The sequence below is a fragment of the Hylobates moloch genome, unplaced genomic scaffold (genome assembly GCF_009828535.3).
Source record: "Hylobates moloch isolate HMO894 unplaced genomic scaffold, HMol_V3 SCAFFOLD_9, whole genome shotgun sequence".
NCBI classification, from domain to species: domain Eukaryota; kingdom Metazoa; phylum Chordata; class Mammalia; order Primates; family Hylobatidae; genus Hylobates; species Hylobates moloch.
Window position 1 is genome coordinate 95,799,789 of NW_026652284.1, and position 8,340 is coordinate 95,808,128.

The following is an 8,340-nucleotide window of genomic DNA, read 5'->3' on the forward strand; positions in this document are numbered from 1 at the left end:
ACACACCTACAATAGCATGCACATATACTGGCAATAATTCAAACATAGCAAAGCTATCGTGAGTACTTCAAACATTTGCAGGCAGTTACATTGCTAGAACTCCTCTCATATTATAGGTATCCTATGACAAGCTACTAAAAAATTACACAAATCAAAAAGTGTTACCTTTGTTCAAATAATACTGCTGTTCATTATACAACAGAAAATATCATCCTTAATCTCTCAGGAGCCAAGATAGTGGTGGATTCTTGGAGCAGAAGTAGTGCACAATGGTTTGAGGCAAAATCGAAACATATTGTTTAAGTAAACCTTAAGGGGAGGGGAGCATATGCGCAATTGATGGATTTTTTTTTTTTTTGGTATCATCTTCCACAAAACCTCCCACCAACCCCTCCCCACCAGTTACCAGTAAACAATTTGCTGATATTAAGGGACTGCAACTCTAAACACCTCCCTTTGCCTTATTTCCTTCTTGCTAAACTTTATTGCTTTTCCCTCAGTTTTGAAGTAATAAACAATATTCATTAAATAAAAATTAATTAACAGATGCAGCCATAACATGAAATGTATGTTTGAAAACTTTGTAATAAATAAAATGAATCTAGACTTACTCCAAGAAACTTTCACTATGCTGATGTGAACAACATATACATTAAGTTCCTAAAGTTTTTCCAAACAAATCTTTAAAGGAGCCATGAGCAAAAAAGGAATGACTATGATTTGAACTAGAGTCTGTAACTCTCGCAAGAAAAACTGAGAAACATATCAAGTAAATCAAAACTGTCAAATTTATAAGCAGAGAACACTTCAATGCTCCAAATATGCGGAATGCTTTTTTGTAGTCATAAATGCCTTAAAGACTGTACTCTTCCTTGTGTGACACTTAATTTTCACTATATATATTATTCCTTAAATGTGCTCTAGGTAAAGAAGGAAAAAAAAAATCTATCAGGAACAATTTGGGTTAAAAGCAAAGTCCACGACAAGTAACCGTAAGATTTAAACCTCAGGAACAATTCACAAAAGAAAAGTCGAGACAGTACTTAGTTCTGACCCACCGAATGGGGTGGAGGGCCTTCCACTAAACCCAATCATTTCTGGGTGGAGTGTCTCTTCCCAAGGAAAGGAACACTAGCACAAATCTTTTTGCTCCCTAAAAAGATTTTCCTACTTGCCAGCTTCTGAAGTTGCCCTGATGTCAATCAACATCACCAAGACGTCTCAACTGGAGAAAGTTCTGTTTGCCTGTGCAAAGTCAGAAAGAAAGAAATGACTATTTATAAAAAAAAAAAAAAAGGAAACTATAAATACTGTTTGATAAATAGGGTTAAAAAAATTATCATCTAAAATTGTAAGAAAAAAAGAGCTGCCTGTGGAAACGCACTGACCCTTAAAATTAATGTTTTCAATCTAAAAATGCATTTTTGTAAAGTTTCATCTATTTTCCTTCCTCTGAACATAAAAATGATTAATGTCACATTTAAACTTCCACATTTTAGGCTCTTGCTAACAGGTGTCACATTCTTTATATAAACATATTCTTTGACCTGTGGCCATTGATAACCTTAATTAATTAATCTCCATTGAAACGAAAACAAATGGATTTTTTTTCCAAATAAGAAAGAAATAATGCAACGCAAATACCCACTCTCCCCAAAACCCAAAACCTGTTTAAGTTACGGTAACCTGAAATGCACCAGCCATCACAAAGAGCAATTGGAGAAATCCAGCAGTGCTCAGCAGGAAAGATTTTTAATAACAGATTGAAAAACAAGAATAAAAATAACTGCATCAACAGAGCCTTTCTTCCTCAGGCCACAAGCCCGTTCTTACTTGAACTTTTTTTTTTTTTTTTAAATGGCATTTTGGCCACTAAAACCAATCCAGAACATTATTAAAAGTTAAAAGCTACCAATTACTTCTGTCTGTTCTTTTAAAGCAAAGTTTGGCATTACGTCAGTTGGTTTAAAGAAAACAAGAAAGAGAGAGAGAAAGAGTAGGAGAGAAAGTTTCCTGCTTGTATAAACTAAACCACCAGGGAAGGTGTCTAGCCACTTGTAAAGTATTTACTGCAGGTTTTTAAAAGCTAGAAACATTTTAAAAATTAAAAGTTTTTTGTTATTATTTTTAGTGAAACACACAAGAACGACAAGTGTATCCTTAATGTCTTCTTTGGGGTGTCTTATGTTTGTATTTCAGTTATAGCTTGGAATCAGAAAATGATTTCAAATGATGCTCCAAATTTGAAGTACATAGATAATTTCACCTTTATTTTTGCTATTTGGATTTGTGCTCTTGGAAAAGGAAAAAAAAAAAAAAAAAATGTAGGATAGCAAAAAGTAGACCGCTACGATAATAGCTGCTATATGCTGCAGGGACCAGTGGAGTTTCTTCACCTAACTAATGCTTAACAATTCAAATGGTTTTCACCTGTAGATCCTACTGCAACTTCAGAGATTCCTGAAGCTCAAAGATCTCTTTCTAACCAAAGTCAAGTTCTACATTATTATGTCCATCAGAAAACCAAACTAAAGGCCAAATTCAGTTCTCAGGAATAGGAGAACCACTGAGCGCTGTGATAGCTCAAAAAGTGATCATAATAATAAAATTGAAGATATTATTTATAAAGGTCATATATAATTAATAAAATATTTTATACAAACAAAACTTTGGCCCTACTTACATCGGAGGATAAATTTTAAAAAGTAGTTATATCCTCTGCAGCACTGTTTGCTATTGAACAATGGTATAAAACAAGATTTGGTATTTTAGCTTATTTACTTTAATCCACTGGTTACAGCTTTTGGGAGACAAATTATTTTTAAAATTACACTAAAACAAACCTCTACGTAATTTTTTAATGTAAATAATTGCAAAGTATGTTAGTCTTTTCTATACATGACAAGCACTCTTAAACAATTAGATTAAATGTCTACTTGGCAAAGGCTAGAAGATCATCTTTATACTATATCTAAGGGGGACTCAAAAATTCCATAAATCATAACTATTATAGTAACAAAGAATTTACTTATTTCTGTATAATAACAAAAGATAAATGTCATTTTCACAGATAAGCCATCAAAGTAAAAGCAAGTCTATGTATGCTGTCATTAATTTCCCAAAACTTCAACAAATGGTAAATAAGGATGATAAATGAGTAAACAAGACCCAGAATTAGTTATCAATGGTATTAGCAGTTATCATCAGCAAAAGAGGGAGAAAAAGAAACCTATTACCTGAAAGCTTGACCTAGCAAGGATGAACAACAAAATACGAGCCCATAAAACTTGCCTGTTTTTATCAAATTGATTGTAACTTGTGAGCTGCAATATTTGGGACAGAACTGTCTGAGTTTATAGTTTTCTATGCCTGCTAAAAACAGATGCAGACTACCACACTAGCTGTCCTGCGGAAACTAAATTAAGGAAAGGCAAACACCAAGTGGAAAGTTGTCAGCCTGTTGAATGAATGGCTTCATTTTACACACCAGAGAAATCTTAATAAGAATATGTTTTAATGTGAGCCAGTCATTTTATTTTAAGTTCATCACTTATTACAAAAATAATCTTTCCCTTAAATCAATTATAGACACCTGCCCATAACTTAAAGTCTGTGTTGTTGTACACGTAATAGCATAGTGTTGTAACATTATCGTTGCTATCAAAAGAAGAACTGAAGTTAAAATATAATTATTTTAAAATATTCGTGTTATAAAAAATGTTTAAAGGTCAGTTATCAGTATTTATTCCAATTTCAAATTTGAAATAAAGTTCTAGTTCAAAAACAATTTGCTGCAAGTCCTCTGGAAACTTTCAGTAATGTTTATTTACAACAAAGAAGGTAAGACAAGAGTTTATAAAAATCTACACTCTTTGACTGCTTTCTTAATAAAAATGTACAGATCATTAATCACATATTGTGGGTTGTATATCTGTACACACATACACATATACATCTAGCAATAGTAGTGATAATAGAACCGTCACTGAATCGTAAAAGCTGCTTTTCTACAGATACATGCATTTCCCTGTTTTAAAGGTCTTCCTTATGAATGAAGATTTCCTTATAGGAAGAGACCTATATGATGTAAATCAGAATAAACTCAGGAGTGGTAGGTGACTTAAATAATACTGAAAACATGGTAGTAGTATGTGTAACTTATTTCAGATTAGCACACTGATTCCGATCCTAAACTGGTTTTCAAACACGTATGCAGAAAATTTTATAAAATCATTTAAAATATTAGTCATCGAAATGCTAAGTTCTAAATTCAGCTCAGACTTCACAGCTATTATGACATTTTTCTCCTTACCTTTAATGTTACCTTTAAGAGACAAAGGACAAAACCTAAATAGAAGCACAGACCCTTACAGCATCTAGAATTCAAAGGAGTGACAAACTTTGTTAGTAACTTGCTACTTTCCACCACTTATTTGAAAAGTGTTAGACTTAGGTATTATGTATGGAAAAGCAGTCTACACATATATATCCTAACATATAACATACATATCAGGAAGCCATAAACATCAGCTCGCCAGTGGTAAATAATGCTTTGCCAACAGAGTACTAATGAAGCTTCAGAAGGCCTCACATTCAGAGAAATCAAGTTATAATGTTGGCATTAAGACTCTTTGCCTCTCAGGAGTTTTATTTTCACATTATTAACATCCAGAAATAATCATCAAATTTAGCATGTTACTAGCCCTGTATATTAAACTGAATCTAGAGATGTTTTTATCCAAAGGTGTAGCTTTAAAAGGAAGTTATGAAATCCAAGGAGAGAGAAACTCTAAGAATATGTTTGACTTGTTAAGATTAAGCACATCATTAATAAACTTTCACTTAAAGGTAAAAAAAAAAAAATCCTCAAAATGTTGGTATCATTTCCAGACTGTCCTGTCAGCATCATAACTTACAGGAAACGCTTCATCTTCCCATACAAACCCTGTATTTATTCACAACCCTGGCATACTTGGGGAAAGAAAAAAAAAGCCCACACGATTTTAGATCCTGTTTGCTTTTATACGTTAACTGGTGGAATATCTGAGAGAGCCTTCTAAGCAAATGAGCGGCATGTAAAACTTCACAACAGTGAGTTCAGAAACTTTCATTCTCATTTTGTCCACGTCAAGAACTGGCTGCCCGCATGACTTTCCTTTGCTGTCCCTTGCATTTTTAACTCTGGCAGCCTTTTCTAAATGATCAACTTTTTCTAAAACCAGCAGGAAAGTAACATGATGCCAGCAAGATCCATAGGTTTTAGCTTCAGAGCTGGAGGACTTTGAAGAATTGTTGGAAGGTTCCTATTTTATTTTTGCTTTGAACAATCAAGTTTTAGCCAACAACCAGGCCCAGAGTTATCATTTCTTTGTAATTTTGTCTCGGGCCCTATCTGTATTTTTCTTTTGTACTTATTATCTCTCCCAGACCCTTTCCTGTTCACCTGGTGTGTTTACAAAAGTTCAATGAATCTACAAAAGTTCAATGAATAGGCCTAACTTGTCTCAGATTTAACTCCTCCGCTGAGCTTCTCACTTCACTTACCTCGCTTAAACTCTAGCCGTAATTTTCCAAAATGGGATAAGAATGAATATTCTATCATAATTTAGATTCATCATTAAGATCCATGGCTTACTCAAAAAACTTTCAAAGCATCAAATATGAGGCCTAAAAAGATAGAGAGAAGTAAAGCTGGTCCTAAAATTTAATAAGTCCGAGATTCCCTCTGAAACCCACCAGTCCTTCTCACCCTCTAACTCAAATTGCTTTAGAGTCCTGGGGCCGTAAAACAGTTACTGACTTCCCTGGGGAAAGGGGGAAACACTACCATCTCAGACAGGTACTAACGAAAAAGCTTTCCCAGCCACAAAAACAGCTTTGCACTTCAAACAGCTCCCACCGCCGCCTCACCCTCAAATTATTCATGGGGTCCTATAATCCTGGAGTTATTTGGAGGGACGGCGATGTTTGCCTTGGCCTTTCAAAGATGCGTTTCTCTAGATCCCAAACAGGAACTAGACAGAAGGCAAAGCGTCTGTCCGCCTGGATGTCCCACCGCTGTCAGGCATTTAATCACCGGCCAGTGTCCCCTGACCCGCGCGACACATGGCGCATCAACCGCATCGCAGAGGAAGTCTGCCCCTTCCTCAGCCCCTACGGAAGCGCCCGGGCTGCAAGGCCCTGCCACATGGTACGGACAGGGCACAGACCCCTCGGCCAAGCTGTCCTGAGCCGCTCTGAGGCGGGTGCACCAAGGGATGCGACACCCGCCTTCTCCAGAGCCCAGCTGGGCCTTTAAGGGAAAAAAGTTTGAAGCCTGCCTTTTGCAAATTCTTCAAAGCCAAAGGCAGTCCTGTGCTGTTTTCCCACTTTGGGGACCATACGGAGGCCCCTCTCTGAGACCCTCCCGACCCTCCCGAGTTCGCCCAACTTACTACTCTGCATGCTGGTGCCTAGTCTGCGCCCCGCTTGTCACGAGCCCCCAGAAAACTTGCAGTGGCGGCGGCGGCGGCGGCCCCTCGGGTCCAACCACCTCCAGCTCCTCCGCTGCGCCCGGTAGGAGAGAATTAAAATCAGCCAGAAAGAGACAGCGAGGGGGAGTGGGGCTGCGAGGGGGAGGGGGCACCGGCCTGAAACTTCTTTTTTTGGCAAATGGGGATTTGTTTTTCCTCCTCCCCGGCGGCTGAACTTGACCCTGCTGACTCCAGGGGCTACTGCAGTTTGAAGTCGCTGGTTTCCAAAGCTCAGATGCCTCAGACCCACCAAAAGGAGGAGAGGAAGGGGGGAAAAGGGAGCAGAAGAGAAGAAAGAAAGAAAGAAATCACACGCTCAAAAAGGAAGAAAGAAAATGCATGTGAAACCCGAGAAGCCTGCGCTTGGCTTTCTGCACACTCTCCCTCTGCTTTTTTTTTTTTTTTTTTTTCAAAGAAAGTCACTTTTAATTCCCAGGGCTCCCCGCTCGTGATCGCCCACATTTTGCGCACACACGAGCGGGCGCTGCACTCGCGTCGCGGCGCCCCGGGCCCGGCCGAGGGGAGCCCGCGCCCCCCGCGCCCCCCGCGGCCCCCGGCCCCGCGGCCCGCCCGGGCCTCCCCTCCTTACCTGTTGATTAATCGTCAAGAACACCCTCGGCAGCCCGAAAGATGGTGGCGCGGCGGCCAAAGCCATGAACCGTCTTCTGTTGTTTGCAGAGTTGATCTTGGATTATTGCGGGGGGGAGAGAAAAAGGTCTTTCCTGCCTCCCCCCCTTTCCCTCCCCCACCCTTATTAAAAAAGAGAGAGAGAGAGAGAAAGAGAGAGAGAAAGAGAAAGGAAATAGAGCAAGGATGTGCCCGGTGCCGGGTGGGAGAGGGGAGGGGGTGTTGTTTTTTGTTTAAAAAAAAAAAAAAAGAAATAGGAAGGCGAGAGAGCAATCGAGAGGACGCGAGGTCTGGAGAAACCAGCAGCACCAAAAAAGAGGACGCTAGAGATTGCAGTGAGATCGGGTCTTTATCAGAAATGTTATCGCTTGTCAGGACCTCAGTCTCCGCGCATTACGTCAGTTTCAAGACACCAACACTATTAATATCAAAGGAGCCTTCGCGGAGGAAAGCGCCACCCCAGACCGAGCTCCCTTAAAGAGACAGCGCGCGTCCCCGCGCCGCCGCCGCCGCCCCGCCCGGCTCCGAGCACCCGCCGCCGCCGCCCGCCGGGACCGGCCCCGGCCGCGGGGAGCCGGCTGCGCGAGAACTTCGCCCGAGTCGGAGCGCCGCAAATGAGAGCGGCGCGGTACAGGGACCCGGCTACCTTCCCGCCCCGCCTCTCCCCCCTCCTCCCTCCCCCACCTCCCGTCTGTGAACGTGCGGGCTGGAAAAGGAGGAAAAATCCGAACGCGTTAGGAATAATCTGATAAAGACGAGGACTTACCTTGGGGGAGTGGGGGGCAGGTGGGGGGCAGTGCGTGGCCGCCAAACCGACGTTCCCCAGACACTCAGAGATGCTAACAGAAACAATCTGAAGAACTCTCAAAGTCCTTTTACCTTTTCTGTTGTTACTTTCCCTTCTCTCTCCCAATTAAACGACGCAGGATGTGTGTGTGCGTGTGCGCCCCCTCCCCCGCCCTTTATCTGTGGCAAGAAGTCTTAGGACACCTAGTTGGTGATCAGGATTCCCCACGCTTTTCATGGCAAGAAGGCTTGAGGAGAACAACTTGAACTCTATCCTGAGTTGGAGAAGTGCGGACTGAGGTTGCTATGGTTTTCTGAGCTAAAGAGAAGCCAGAAACTCAATGGGTGCTTTAAGGGGGTACCACAAAACAGACAAACTGGTAACATTATTCAAATGCTGCAAGATTAATACATG

At 40.7% G+C, this 8,340-nt stretch overlaps 1 protein-coding gene across 3 annotated transcripts in view; it reads right to left on the reverse strand.

The window, feature by feature from the left end:
- Window positions 1–7,536, reverse strand: part of TRPS1 (transcriptional repressor GATA binding 1) — a 260,696-nt gene extending 253,160 nt beyond the window's left edge. For 2 of the 3 annotated variants that reach the window (XM_032760299.2, XM_032760298.2), the window contains exon 1: window positions 7,102–7,536. The gene's annotated coding sequence lies outside the window, so the exon portion shown is untranslated. The remainder of the gene's footprint in view (window positions 1–7,101) is intronic. The other variant, XM_032760300.2, reaches the window with a different exon arrangement.
- Between the last annotated feature and the right edge of the window lie 804 nt (window positions 7,537–8,340).